Source organism: Danio aesculapii, chromosome 7 (genome assembly GCF_903798145.1).
Source record: "Danio aesculapii chromosome 7, fDanAes4.1, whole genome shotgun sequence".
Classification (NCBI taxonomy): Eukaryota; Metazoa; Chordata; class Actinopteri; order Cypriniformes; family Danionidae; genus Danio; species Danio aesculapii.
In genome coordinates this window covers 30650436-30665835 of record NC_079441.1, presented here as the reverse complement: position 1 = coordinate 30665835, position 15400 = coordinate 30650436, and the positions used below count along the sequence as shown (strand labels likewise).

At 41.2% G+C, this 15400-nt stretch overlaps 1 protein-coding gene across 1 annotated transcript in view; it reads right to left on the bottom strand.

Annotated features, from left to right (window-relative positions):
- Positions 1–15400, bottom strand: part of mettl15 (methyltransferase 15, mitochondrial 12S rRNA N4-cytidine) — a 133084-nt gene that overhangs the window by 44161 nt on the left and 73523 nt on the right. The gene's annotated exons all lie outside the window — the stretch shown is intronic.

The window sequence follows — 15400 nt, the reverse complement described above, 5'->3', positions numbered from 1 at the left end:
TCAAATTACAGTACCGTCATCGCCATTTTTACAAAGACTCGCTCAGAGCTAAAGCTGGTTCAGCACATTTATTACCCCAGCCTACATACAGTAATCCTCTCTCTATCTCTCCATCTTCCTGTTATTCAGCACTCTTACTCTCGCCTCTTTTGCCTCCTAAAGCACTGTGGGGGTTTCCTAAGCTTCTCTGTGGCTCTGCAACCCACAGAATGATTTAAGAATATGCAAAACACTTACATAACAATTTTAAATTATTAACGTCTTTTTGTGGTTTAAACAGAGCATCAGAGATAGCAATGCCTTATGTAAGATCTTATATTATTAAAAAAAGGGACATGCTTCATAAGTGTGTAGATATGTGTGAGTGAGTGAGCGTGCTCCAAGTATGGCTTCATAATTGCTAAGAAACCAATCTATTAATAGTTTAACAACCCACAATACTGACATCATTTAAACTTAAAAGGGTAAAGCAAAAAATATAAGTTAACTGGCACATTCGGTTTCATAACAATAGAGGTGGCCTCAGTTCCTTTAACTTCAGATGGGAAAAAGTATTTAATGAAAAATGATCTTATAAAAACATTTAATTATACACTAGCGCCAGGGACACTCGGACTCTTAAGGCTCCATTATTTAGGTAGGACAGGTAAACTGTTTCTGTGCAAACGCGAGAGTCGACATGAAAGGGACTATAAAATTAAGCACAGGCTACTGATAAACACTTGCCTAGCAGTTCATCCCAGAACTAGCTGTAAATGATGCCCAATGATGCTGAAAAGCCTGAAATTCCCCCTGACGTAGTTTGACGTACACCAATGACAAAGCCAGAGTTTTAGAACAAAGATTGGAGATGCTTCTCAGTCCAATGAGTAGGCCAGTAAATGTAAAATGCTATTAATATGTTAAATTATGAATTAAAGTTAATAATTAGATGATATAATAATAATAACAACAATAATAATAATACTAATAACAATAATAATAATACATTTTATTTGTAATGCGCTTTTCTCAAGCTCAAAGCGCTACAAGAAAAGGAACAATAAAACAGTAAAGAGACTATAAATAACAAAATGTTACATATGAATAAAATGACAGTAATGATCATAAATAGCAATGCTAAAAAGGTGAGTCTTAAAAACCTTCTTAAAACAATTCAACAGCATTCCTAATGGTTATGGGTAAGGTATTTCATTTCGGTGCACGGTACGAAAAGGTCCTACCACCCATGGTGTTAAGTCTGAAATGTAGCTGGAGCATGGTAAGTCCCGAAGCAGAGCAAAGACAGCCAGCATTATTCTTATTATTATTATTATAGTTATGATAATTCATATTATTATTTTTATTATTATTACTGTGCGTTCACACCGAAAGCCGTGAGAGTGTCAAAGGTTGCTCTGGCGACAACGCTGCAGTGTCTGCGAGTGCTTCAAAATTCACTACACTGACCTCTTATTTAAAGAAGCCGTTGCGCATATCAGCAAATCAGTTACATTTCCGCATAAAACATGTTTCTAGTAGGGCTGGACAATTAATCGAAAAAAGATCACAATCTTGATTCGACCCTACACGCGATCTTAATTCAGCTTTTCTACGATTCAGCCAATTATATTTTCAAGGTCATGAGAGAAGCATAAAGGCAGTCGCAAAAGTCTTCACAGGAACATGAACACCTTCAAATGGCGTTAAAGGTGTCACATACTGTATTTATAAGGTATAATTAACCCAGAAATGTCATTTCTGTCTTCATGTAATGATGTATTTGCGGCCGCGAAATCACACGTGAGCTGACCACGAGCTAAGTGAAAATTAAACTGGCGGCACATCATTTAAATGATCATAACGCATTTTACGGTTATGATTACGACAAGCATTTGATATGTTTTTTTTCATAGCGAACACATAGTGTTGTGCAGGAAAATAAATGTTTTACAGTGTCAGTATAGCTAATCAAGCTTAATAATGTTAAATATAATGCAAGAAGAAATCTGATAATGACAAATGTCTGATTTTGCCAGTGAAACAAATGGTCTAATAATGCTGTCAATGACAAATGACATATGTCTTAAACATAATAATTCAATTTTATAATTATGAATAGTTGTATTCTGATGTCATAATTTTACTGTGAATTAACAAACAGGACATATTAAAGGTCTGTTCAAGTCCACCATAATGACTGTACAAAATTTAGCATTTTAGGCAACAGTAGAGCTACACATAGGCCTAATATTATTATTGTTGTTTTACCATATCGTCACTTTAGAATTATAAGGTGCTATCTGACATTTTTGTCAAAATTGAGTTATTGACATATTCTTATTAAATGACAACTTATTGTTTACATTTTAAGACTTAAAAAAAAAAACAAATGTTGCACACATACTGTTTGCTATATGGATTGCTAAAACTTTGAAGCTCAGTATCTCAAAATCATTCAGAACGCAGATAGAACCTTATAATTCCAAGGTGACGATATGTTTGAGAATTAACAATAATAATAGCCTACTTATTTTAACCTTTATTTTACATCTAAAGAATCGTGAGAAAGAATCGTGATCTTGATTTTAAGCAAAAAAAAAATCATGATTCACATTTTAGCTAGAATCGTGCAGCCCTACTTTTTAGCGTGAAAATGTTGCACGCTTTTTATCAAATTCATTTAACAATGGAAGATCAAGTTGGACGTGGTGTGGCTATGCTCCACTTAATTATCCAATTTGTCCATATGTCAGAAATATTCTAAAGCAGCATGAGATTCTAAATGTCGCATGAGACTCCTGCTTTTTTAAAGACGGTAAATTCATATATATATATATATATATATATATATATATATATATATATATATATATATATATATATATATATATATATATATATATATACAGTTGAAGTCATAATTATTAGCCGCCCTTTGAATTTTTTTTTCTTTTTTAAATATTTCCCAAATGATGTTTAACAGAGCAAGGAAATTAACAGAGGGCTGATAATTCAGGGGGCTAATAATTCTGACTTCAACTGTATATTTATATATAATGTATGTTCCTGTAAGAAAACACTGTAAATATTAAAAATCCGGCGACCACAACAATCAAACCCTTGGGAACAACTGTGGTTGGAACCAAAGTTCACAGTGACTGTGTTCTCTGGACTCCTTTCATGCGATGGACTTCTACATTCCGATTGCTTGCCGCCAAACCGAGTCATAGCTCATTACCATAAAGTTGACTTGATTTCAACTCTCCTCGACGCCCACACTGCGCTGCTCTTCGCTGCCGGCTCCCTTTAAAAATAAGTGCCTTCTGGCATCTTTGATGCTCTCGCCGCTTTTGGTGAGAACGTACAGTTAGTAGTAGTAGTAGTAGTACAAGTTGCGATCATACAATTAGTAGTAGCATTTAGCAATTAAGCAATTATTATTATTGTTATTGATACAATTTTCTAAAATAATGTAAAAATTTCAATGAAGCATGCAAAATTCATAAGAAAGAATGAAAGATATTTTGTTTGTTTAATAACAACTTTTCATCCCAAAAAAATCTGTTTTCCAGGATACATCCAAGGCGATAATTACGGCTAAACGAAAACCGTTCATATCAATACTCACACATGAGAATCAATACTCTAAAGCAAAAGTCAAGATCTGAATTATTGGTATTTTTAGATCAATTTGTCATAGATAAAAACAATGGATGGATGCAGACACTTCCAGACATCTTTGATAAATAATCAAAAAAACAACCATTTCCCACTGGCACGATGACGCCTGACCTGTGACCTTATCATATGTAAGAGTCCACAATGTCATGTTGAGATTGACTTATTTCCTTGAACATATGGCACTAGAGAACACTGACAGATTAGTGATGTGTGCAGAATACGGATGTGAGAGAATATGCAGGGAGGATGTGCTTAGACCGACCGGATTACTAGTCATTAAAAATAGCACATTTGGCTAAAAACAGAAGCTGAGACCATGTTTTGGAGATTAAAGCATAACCTGAAATTCATTTTAAAGCGTCGTCCATACCAGTAAAGGAAGAGAGAGAGAGAACAAGTCCATTGTGACCTTACGTACCCAAACAAATGAAGCTTGAAATATTCCCCAGCACCAAGCTGCCTGACTCTTGTATCTACGTCACTGAGGTCCGAGACAAGATGTTGATTGACTGCATTCAGCAGGGGAGCAGAGAGGAAAATGTACAGGGGGGAAAAATGCATTCAGTCACATAGACACAAACACACTGACAGCCAAGGTCCCAAACTTATCAAATAGGTGAATGGCGAATCAAGGCCACTTGGGCCTGACCTCAAAAGACAGAAGAAAGAGACATTTTAACAGACAAACAACCAGAGAAGAAAAAACTACAGTGTCTCCTTCAACGCAAAAAACCCCCTGATTTTTGTATTTTCTTTTATTAGATGCTTTGTTTATTATTATGTAGTGATGTGCGAAACTGTTTCCTTAATAGGTAGTCAAACAGAGAAAGAGTTAAAGGGCATCTATTTTACCCCCTTTTCATGATTTAAGATAAGTTTTTTGTGTCTCCATAATGTGTCTGTAATGTTCAGCTTAAAACACCCATCAGATTATTTAATATACCTTTCAGAATATTGGAAATTTCTGCTCGGAACACAATTTAGCTGTTTTTGTTGCCCGTGCCTTTAATGCTAGTTCTCTACGCCCACCATTCCCACATGCCTGTCAGAGTGTGCCTCAGCCTCTGACAGACATAAAGAAGCAGATCTCAGGTAACGTTTGTAAGAAATACTACAGTTAGAACTTTCCCAATGATTATTTGATGTATTTGTTGTGAAGTTGCAACGATGAGCACAAACACAGTGTAGTTACAAAGTTCATGCACGCACACACACACACACGCACACATGCACACACACACACACACAGTGGGCGCATTTAACTTTGCACTGGTTTTGCACGCAAATGTGACAGGATTAGGCATGGGACGATAACCGGTTTCAAGGTTTATCACGGTTTGGAAAACTCAAGGTTTTTTGTTATACCGTTCTACAGTATATGTAAGTTTTTTTGTGTGTGTGTTTTTTTTCCACATGTTTGTTATGAATATTTTATTTAGTTTTATTTAGCTTAGGCTATAAACCAACATTCAAGCATGGTATGGACCTGCACAGTGCAATGGCTTACTTATATCCAAAGAAAAGAAAGTTGTAAATAAATCTTTTTTTTAAACTAATGAAGACAGCAGAAGTTCCAAAATTTTTTTAATGTTTCTTAAAATAAAACAAATTAGTGTTCAAAGGGGGAAAATTTGTGTATTTTTTACCCCAAAATATAAAAAGAATATATTTTAGAGCAGTACAATACTGTGATACTGTGAAATTGGGATATTTTTGGCCAAGGTTATCATACCGTCAGAATTTTATACAGGCTTATGCCTGGACAGGATATACGTTAATATCCACTGCTGTATGGATATCCATTATGTTAATGTTCAAAATAAACCTGATTTAATGTCCACAAATTAGGATTGAAGCATCTTCTTTTATAATTGTACTGACATGCAGCTGTGGTGATGAAGTAAAGACGGTAAAATTGCTGTAATTCATTACAAACATGCTTCAAAAATGTTGATAATCACAGAGAGCTGAACAGATCTTTTAATCCCAGTTGCTTTGCGCACGTCCTGTCTTGTTGATTTGATTATACGCCTTACTACAGAGACATGTTAATATGAGGCTGTCAATCAATTCGGTGGGCGGGAAAACCGCACTCCTACATCACGTTGCAGTGGGCCTCAAAATGGGAGGGATTTGGATCCTATTTTAACTTCAGGAAATTAAAAAAAAGAGACTTATTGTCTTTATATCATCCCAATATGACCGGGAACACACAATCTCTACACATCTACACACAGCTTACAAAAGATAATTTTCATCATAGGTGCCCTTTAATAAGAAAACTTGGCAAATACACTGAATGAAATAGCTTGTTATAGCATTAACCTGTGCTGTAAATTTTTGCCAGACATTGTTAACATTTCTAATTGTATTTGTAATATTTCAGGTTCCTCTTTCAGTGACCAGGAAAAAAGTGACAATCTTCTACTAAAAGTCCTTACAGACAAATTTCAAGGAAATCACGTTTATGACACTGTTACGTGAATTGTTCACGTGGTGCTAAGACGACAGAAGGTCTGTATTCTGACAAAAGTAAAACATATCTTGATGTTATTAATTTATTTACTTGCTAAGTGTTAAAGTGACAAGGAGGTACTGAGGCAACAGAAGGTACTGAAATCATCAATGACGTGGTTCCCTTGGAGCATGACTGTAATTCTGCGTCTGATTAAGACTGTTTAAGGGAACAGACGCCAATGTCTTAACACCTTGCCATTTCAATCCTCTCATAAGAACTTGGAGAAGCAAACATGTGATGAGAATCGCTCAAAATGAGAGAAGAGTGAAAAGGATTCAAATGGCAAGCAAAGGCTGGTTAGATATCAGCCCTACTGTCGGCTGTGCAAGCAGATGATTTACTAAGAAAGAGAAGTGGAAAAAAGGAGATGAAGAAAAAAGAAAGAAAACAAGGCAAAGATACAAGTGAATAAGAGACTAAAGGAAGCAAAAAAAAGGCTTGAGGACAAAAGAAGAGACTATATGACAGGTCTGTATAGCCAGGGGGGTTCAAAAGACCCACCCCTCACTCACGAAGATCCAGAATTTGTCCCATACATGAGCTCATTTATTCTATTTTGACTGCTATGACATCATAAATAGTAAAAATAACCCATCGAAAAAGGTTTTAAGACCAAGTGGAATCTTCTGTTGGCTGTCGCTTTGGTGTGACTTAACTGAGCCAAAACTTAACTGAGCTTAACAATTTTTGCCAGTGCACAGAATTATTTTTCATGAGTTCAACATCTAGCTGTGCAAGAAAACATACAATCCGATGTAAGTGAAGTCATCTTTCACTATTGTATTGTTTTTAAATAGAGAAAATATTTTACAGGTAACTTTTATTCTAAATCTCTTATTCTTGAAAAAAAAAGACTAATAAAAAGGTGTGAAGCACCAAAAGTGAACAATATTAAAATTAATTTGAATACTATTTTGGCTATTGTTGTTATCCATACATTTTTAAATGAACTTTTTTGGTTATGATGACCATCTGACAATCAATTTCAGCTAAAATAGTGCATAAAATGTCACTAAAATGAAATATTTAAATCTAATAATTAAATAGTAGCCTAATTTAGGCAAAAAGAGGAAAAAAGAACCACTCCTTTCACAAGGCTTGCTACGGGCTTGTATAAGATGAGGGGATAAGACAAGGAGGACAGATGAGACGAGACAAAAAGGAAAGACAAGATGAAACAAGGAAAAGAGACAAAATGAGACAGAGAAGACATGATACAAGAGTTGCTTTTCCACTGCTGGACTGAATGTCCTGTCAATATTCTGTTAACAGAACTTTAATTTGGAATTTAATATGAATGTGTCATTCATTGCCTTGGTAATGTAAACATAATGTAAACAGCGATATGGACGATGACAGGGTATATCTATTTTTCTTACTTTTATTTACTTTATTTACTTTTCTTACTTTTATTTACTTTTATATATTTCTTATATTTACTTGAACAAAAAATAAGGGACGACAGATTGACTCAGTGGCTAGCACAGTCGCCCCATAGCAAGAAGGTCGCTGGTTCGAGTCCCGGCTGGGTCAGCTGGCATTTCTGTGTGGAGTTTGCATGTTCTCCCGATGTTGGCGTGGGTTTACTCCGGGTGCTCCAGTTTCCCCCACATGTCCAAAGACATGTGGTATAGGTGAATTGGATAAACTAAATTGGCAGTAGTGTATGAATGTGCTTGTGAGAGTTTATGGGTGTTTCCCAGTAGTGAGTTGCAGCTGGAAGGGCACCCGCTGTGTAAAACATATGCTGGATAAGTTGGCGGTTCATTTCCTGATGAAAAAAGGGACTAAGCCGAAGGAAAATTAATGAATGAATGAACAAAATATAAATAAATAGCACAATTCTGCATATTGAACTATGGAGAAACTGGCACCCAGGCAACAGAGTGCCAACATCATGAGCACATGCGTCCTACCAGTTCAGCACAATTGTCTAAATTGTGCTGCACCCTTCCGGGTTTATTTGAAAACACAACTGGAACTGTATTAGACAATATTGGAAAAAGTGGCTAAGGAGAAAAGGCAAAAGGAGATGAGAAGCAAAGGCAAGAGGAGACAAGGAGGAGAGACAAGGAGACAATGAGAAGAGATGAGATGAGACAAGGAGAAGACAAGTTGAGACAAGATAAGAAGAGTGTTATGAAGCGGACAGGAGACAGAGGTAAGGAAACGTTAGGGTGTTTATTAAATGACAACAAGGAGCACATGAAGGATAGCCAGGAGGATCAGGAATGATGTTGGGGTCTTTTCCTCCGTGGCTGGGTAACAGGAATACACGAGGATGGACAGCACACACCAGATACAGCTGACCGAGGATGACACAGACTTGGAAGGACTGGAAGACAGGACGATTCGGGGAGGACCAGGAAGACTAGGAGGAATACAAAGAGAACAGGTAAGTAAATCGTTTGTTTTAGCTGAGGATGACTACGCTGAGTGGTCGCTCAGTTGTCCGCTTTCGTCGAGACGAGCCCGGACAATGAGCGACTGGAGTGCTGTGCTTTTATCTGGTGCTCGTGAATGTGATGCAGCTGTGTGCTCATTAGAAGTCAGGTGATGGTGATCTTCGTGAGTGGGGGTCGTGAGAGCCTGACCAATCCATGACAGTACCCCCCTCCCCAGGGCCCGCTCCTGAGGGCCGACACCTCCGACGCCGTGGTGGTCTCCCTCTGCCTCTAGGCGCTGGGAACTCAGGGTGGCTCTCATGAAACTCCACCATGAGACTAGGATCGAGAATATCAGCTCTGGGAACCCATGTCCTCTCTTCGGGGCCGTACCCTTCCCAGTCCACCAGGTACTCCAACTGGCCACCACGACGTCGGGAACGCAAGATCTCCTTCACTGCGTAGACGGCTCCTTCTTCTAGGAGCAGTGGAGGAGGGGGTTCCTCTTCGTGGTCAGGCTCTGTGGAGGGAAGAACAGGATCGTGATAGGGTTTCAGGAGTGATACGTGGAATGTAGGGTGAATACGGTAGTGAGAGGGTAATTGTAGTTTGTAGGTGACGGGGTTAACCTGTTCCACGATGGTGAAGGGACCAACAAATCGGGGACTTAACTTGCGAGAGGGCAGTCGCATGCGTATGTCCCGGGTGGATAGCCACACCTTTTGTCCGGGTGTGTATCTGGGTTCTTCAGACCTTCTCCTATCGGCGGTTACCTTGCTTCGACGGACTGCCCTCTGCAGATGTTGATGAGCCTCGTCCCAGACTCTCTCGCTCTCCCGGAACCAGTGATCCACTGCGGGGACATCAGATGGTTCGCCATCCCAGGGAAAGAGCGGTGGTTGGAAGCCCAGGACGCACTGGAATGGCGTGAGTCCGGTGGAGGGTTGCCGCAGTGAATTTTGGGCATATTCTGCCCAGCCCAAATACTGGCTCCAGGAGTTCTGGTGACCACTGCAGAAGGTCCTCAGGAACCGACCCACCTCCTGAATCTTCCTCTCTGTCTGCCCGTTGGTTTGGGGATGATATCCAGAAGAGAGGCTGACGGCCACACCTAGGAGCTTGAAGAAGGCTTTCCATAGACGTGAGATGAACTGTGGACCTCTGTCCGACACAATATCTTCTGGAATACCAAATGACCTGAAGACTTGATTAAAGATATTGTCGGCAGTTTCAAAGGCTGTGGGAAGACCTTTCAGAGGGATTAGTTTGACAAACTTTGAGAATCTATCTACTATGACTAGAATACAGGTATTACCTTCTGACGAAGGGAGGTCAGTGATAAAGTCCACTCCTAGGTGTGACCAGGGACGGTTCGGAATCGGCAAGGGATGGAGCTTTCCAGCGGGTAGATGACGTGGGCTCTTGGATTGGGCACAGTCCTTACAGCCCTGAACATATTGCCTCACATCCCTTGCCATGTTTGGCCACCAGAATCGTTGGGATACTAGCGAGAGAGTATTGTTGATCCCTGGATGTCCAGTGCCTAGCGAGGTATGTAAGGAGTGGATCAGATCTACCCGGTGTTCAGGTGGTATGAACTGCCGATGAGGAGGGCATCCCGGCGGAGCAGGGGCTTCCGGAGTGGCAACGACTGGAGGAGCGTTCCAGGTGATCGGACAAATGGAGATGTGTTCGGGAAGAATCTTCGTTGGGAGTTCTTCATGATCGTGATGCTCGTGTAAACGAGAGAGAGCGTCTGCTCTTAGATTCTTGGGTCCTGGACGATAGGAAATGGAGAAATCAAAACGTGAGAAGAAAAGTGACCATCTGGCTTGACGTGGACATAGTCTCTTGGCCTCTTTGATGTATTGGAGGTTTTTGTGATCTGTGATCACCTGGAACGGATGTTTGGCTCCCTCCAACCAGTGACGCCACTCCTCCAAGGCTAGCTTGATTGCTAGAAGCTCCCTGTCTCCTATGCTGTAATTCTGCTCCGCCGGGCTCAACTTCCGAGAGAAATAGGCACAGGGATGCAGTCGGGGCGGTGTATCATGATGTTGAGATAATACTGCCCCGACGCCGGTGGTGGATGCGTCCACTTCCACCACGAAAGGAAGATTTGGGTCAGGATGAGTCAGGAGTGGGGCCCTTGTGAACTCCTTCTTAAGAAGGCGGAAGGCTGCGGCTGCTTCTTTGGTCCACTCCAGTCCTTTGGGTTTACCCTTGAGGAGATTAGTGAGAGGTGATGTAATCCTGCTGTAGTCCTTGATAAACCGTCTATAAAAGTTAGCAAACCCAAGAAACCTCTGGAGCTCCTTAATGGAAGTGGGTTCTGACCAGGATAGAACAGCCTCAATTTTCTTCCCATCCATACGTATACCGGTTTGGTCAATGACGTATCCCAAGAAATGAATCGACTTCTGGTGGAATGAGCATTTCTCCGCTTTGAGGTAGAGGTGATGTTCTCTCAATGTGTGTAGGACCTCCGCAACGTGTTGGCGATGTTCGGCCTCACTCCGGGAGTAAATGAGGATGTCATCTATGTACACTATTACACAGTGGTGAAGAAACTCCCGGAGGACTTCATGAATGAAGTTTTGGAATACGGAGGGGGCGTTGACCAGACCGTAAGGCATGACCTCATATTCATAGTGGCCAGTAGGGGTCACGAATGCTGTCTTCCATTGGTCCCCCTCACGTATTCTTATCAGATTATACGCGCTGCGGAGGTCCAACTTAGTGAAGACTTTAGCTTCTCGGAGCTGTTCCAAAGCGGCTGGTACCAGAGGAAGGGGATATCGGTATTTTACTGTACCGTTATTTAGGACCCTGTAGTCGATGCATGGACGCAGCCCTCCGTCCTTCTTGGCCACAAAGAAGAAGCTTGAGGCGGCTGGTGATTTTGAGTGACGTATGTACCCCTGACTCAGAGCCTCCCTTATGTAATCTTCCATTGCCTGATTCTCTGGAAGCGAGAGCGGGTAGATCCTACCTCTTGGCAACTGGGCATCTGGAACTAGGTCGATCGCGCAGTCCCATGGCCGATGCGGCGGTAGCTGGGAAGCTCTCTTGGGGCAGAAGACATCATGAAAGGAGCTGTACTCCTTAGGAATGTGGATAGACTGCTTCTCAGGAGGGCTCTCGACCGATGTTGCAAACAAAGAAATGGGGTTCCGACCTTGAAGAGGGAGATTTGGAAAACAGGCAGGTGTACATCCAGATCCCCATTTCTTTATCTCTCCTGTGCCCCAAGAGATGATGGGATCGTGCTTCACCAGCCACGGGCGCCCTAGAATGATGTCCATATTTGCACCCTCCAGAACCAGAAATTGAATCCTCTCTTGATGTAACAACCCCACTTGAAGAAGGATGTCTTCGCATTGTCGATGGATACGGGTCGAAGATCGAGTGCACTGGGTTATCGGTTGTATCTGGTATACATGCGAGGACGCCTCAGTACGGAGGTGGAGTTGACGACAGAGGGATTGGGAGATGAAGTTCCCTGCTGACCCGGAGTCGATGAGGGCTGTGACAAGGAGAGAAATAGAGGCAGTAGTTATTTGTACGGTGGTAGTAAGTGGTTTACATTGTTCAATATTCGTACTGAATACACTCACTGAAGTCCGAATGGGACGAAGGGGACACTCCATACGGGTGTGTCCACTGACACCGCAGTATAGACACAGACCCCGGGTCAGCCTCCTCTGTCGTTCCGCTGATGTCAGTCTTCCAGACTCTATTATCATGGGTTCTGGTTCTGGAGAGGCTGTTGACTCAGGCGATTGGAGGAGTGCAGACGAGGGGGTGATGGTGTCCTGTTGATAGGAACGGAGACGATCGGAACATCGGAGAGAATGTTGGATGAATCTCTCCAGACCCATTGTATCATCTAATGTGGCCAGTTGGATTCGGAGAGTGGGTTCCAAGCCGAGCCGGTACGTGGTCAACAACGATCTCTCATTCCATCCACTTGCAGCTGCTAGAGTGCGAAACCGGAGAGCATATTCCTGTGTAGATAGAGTACCTTGCTTTAGATGATACAGCTGCTCTCCAGCGGCTACTTCCCCATCAGAACGTCCAAACACCTCTTTGAAATACTCCGTGAAGGTAGTGATGGAATTCATGACCGGCCCGGCTTGGTTCCAGATCGTCTCAGCCCATTTAAGTGCAGGTCCAGAGAGTAGAGATACGATGTAGGCGATCTTCGACTTATCTGTGGGATATAGAGAAGGTTGCATTTCGAATATGAGGGAACATTGTAACAGAAAACCATTGCACTCCCCCGCTCCGCCTGAGTAGGGCGCTGGTCGGGCCATGGGACTGGAAGGAAGGGCCGAAGAAGAAACTGTGGAGGCGGAAGTGCTCGGTGCTGGTGGTGCGTTGGAAAGTGGAGCTGGTGGCTGTAGAATCCGCTTCAACTGGTCCACCAGCTCTTGAAGGTGATCGGGGGTGCTCATGTTGTCGTCGTTATAGGTCCGGGCTTCTGTTATGAAGCGGACAGGAGACAGAGGTAAGGAAACGTTAGGGTGTTTATTAAATGACAACAAGGAGCACATGAAGGATAGCCAGGAGGATCAGGAATGATGTTGGGGTCTTTTCCTCCGTGGCTGGGTAACAGGAATACACGAGGATGGACAGCACACACCAGATACAGCTGACCGAGGATGACACAGACTTGGAAGGACTGGAAGACAGGACGATTCGGGAGGACCAGGAAGACTAGGAGGAATACAAAGAGAACAGGTAAGTAAATCGTTTGTTTTAGCTGAGGATGACTACGCTGAGTGGTCGCTCAGTTGTCCGCTTTCGTCGAGACGAGCCCGGACAATGAGCGACTGGAGTGCTGTGCTTTTATCTGGTGCTCGTGAATGTGATGCAGCTGTGTGCTCATTAGAAGTCAGGTGATGGTGATCTTCGTGAGTGGGGGTCGTGAGAGCCTGACCAATCCATGACAAAGAGGGTATAAGGCAAAAAAGAGACAAGATGCAAATAAAGTTGAGAAGACATGAGAAGAAATGAGAAGAGAGGGGATAAGAGACACAGTGAAGTGAGTGGAAGAGAGAAAATGATGAGACAAAAGGAGAAGGGCAGAAAGAGCATAAGAAAACAGTAGAGGGAAAATTAAAATTTAACCTTCTCCATTGAAAATGTGCACAACTTTTGCCATTAGCTACATTAAATACATTTAAAAAACATATAAATATACAAAAGGGGCATAAGTACTTGAAATACTTGAAAGAAAAGTACTTTGGAGCAGCCATGTATGAGGTGTATCTGTTAGCTGTTGAATGTGGTGTAGGGTCGATTACCCTGTTTGTGTGGGACTAGGGCTGCAAATGATTATAGTCTAAGCAATAATTGCGCTTTAATGGTTATCAAAATGATTATGCATTCATTACTTTCAAAAAACGACTAGTTTAGAAAATCACATGAGAACTTATATTATATAAGTGTTATTTATTGCTGCTCAGTAACGAAATAAAACAGCACAAAATAATAATAAAAACAAACAATACTCCATTTCACTTTGGACTTAAAAGTAAGTGAAAAAAGTTGTTGACATTTAGACATAAGTAATAAGTTTACACTGAAAATAAATGACAGAACAATAAATAAATAAATAAATAAAAATAAGAATAAATAAAAAAATAGTATATGTCTAATGTAAATCTAAGCTTCATATTCGCTAAGTATTTCCCTTTTAAAGAGAACAAATGCATTCAAAGGCTGCTGAACCTCTGTCTTTGATCAAATATATCACTAAATAGTTTAGTATTTTTTTATTTTGTATTTCTTAGTTCGGTCGCAGCATTCTGAAAAGTTCAGATGGAGTAGGATGTAGTAGGTGCGCCAAGAACGCGCGCCGTATGCACATCGCACCCAATCTGTGCGCGCAGGCCATGTGCCTCCATTGGAAAAAACAAACTTGTGCCCGCAAAAGATGTGATATGTGAATGGCCCTTATGTGCGGTGTGAGAGGCGTCAGTTAGCCTCAGCCATAGTTAATCCAGTGTGCGAGTGTATTAATCCGCCTTTCCACTGCACACAACATTTGGACACGACTGTCAGAATACAGAATATTCTGCTGTTAAAAAAAATGATGTAAAAAAATAATAATTCTCATTTCGCCTGCACGGACCTGCTTGGAATGGTCGCATACAGTCTAGTCGCAAGAGTTCCACATACTTCAACGTATCCGCAGCACAAATCGGATCCGAATTTTCCACATACTGAGATGATGGGATTTCCATGCAACTCGGGACTACTCTCCATTGGAAATGAAGGACTTCCAGTCTGTCGCTTGTCAATTGTTGTGTGCAGTGGAAAGGCAACTTTAGCCTCAACGTATAAGCTCTGAACTTTAAACTAGGGCACAGTTGACATAACTTTGCTAAGTTGCAGCAGTTTTGTTCAGTGCAAAAATGCAGTGTTAAAAAAGCCTTTACGATTAATTAACTATGATAAATTAAAGCGCGGTTAATAGTGAAATCGGTTAATCGTTGCATCCCTATGTGGGACCTACTGCCCCAGTACAGTGACACTACACTATAAGCATTCTGCCCTGACTTTCTGTGGCCATTAAAAATCCCATGGTACTTCTAACAATTCCTATTTATTGAATTGGGTCTACCACCATCTCTCCATAACTGGTGGTTGCCATCACATTATCTAGGCATGACTTACCTTTACCCTTTTTTGTGATATACGGGAGTTTTTCATTATGCATATTTCCAAATTCCCAATTGAAATTTGCACAATGTTAAGGGTGATAGAAACACAGCTAATAGTTGAGACAAGTGTTTAGAAGAGAAAGCACGAAGATTGGAAAGAAGGA